We start from the raw sequence: 501 nt of genomic DNA, 5'->3' as shown, positions 1-501 counted from the left end.
TAGTGAAGTGAAAGCACGTTATAAAAATAAAACTACTGAATAATAATAATAATAATAATAATAATAATAATAATAATAATAATAATAATAATAATAATAATAATAATCTTTTCTACGATTGGCACAAGGCCTGAAATTTGATGGGAGGGGTTAAATCGATTACATCAACTCTAGTGCTCAACTGTTACTTACTTTATCAACCCCAAAAGGATGGTAGGCAAAGTCTTTTGAACTCAGAACGTAAAGACACACAAAATGCCACGAAGTATTGTGTCTGGTGTGCTCATGACTCTGTCAGCTCACCACCTCATTCATGATAATAGCAACAACAACAATAGCAACAACAATAACAACGACAACAATGATAATAATGTATGTATATTTAATCATACAGCCAAGGTATTTTTAACTCATAAAAAGTACTCTATGCAATGTGTATGTGTATCTCTCTCTCTCTCTCTCTCTCTCTCTCTCTCTCTCTCTCTCTCTCTCTCTCTCTCT

General features: G+C 32.5%; 1 long non-coding RNA gene across 1 annotated transcript in view; it reads left to right on the top strand.

Moving 5' to 3' along the window:
- The window catches only part of LOC128248123 (uncharacterized), a 68,083-nt gene that overhangs the window by 34,787 nt on the left and 32,795 nt on the right, over positions 1-501 (top strand). The gene's annotated exons all lie outside the window — the stretch shown is intronic.

Source organism: Octopus bimaculoides, chromosome 6, assembly GCF_001194135.2.
Source record: "Octopus bimaculoides isolate UCB-OBI-ISO-001 chromosome 6, ASM119413v2, whole genome shotgun sequence".
Lineage (NCBI taxonomy): Eukaryota > Metazoa > Mollusca > Cephalopoda > Octopoda > Octopodidae > Octopus > Octopus bimaculoides.
Note: the sequence above shows the minus strand (reverse complement) of the source record. Positions and strands in the feature narration are given on the sequence as shown.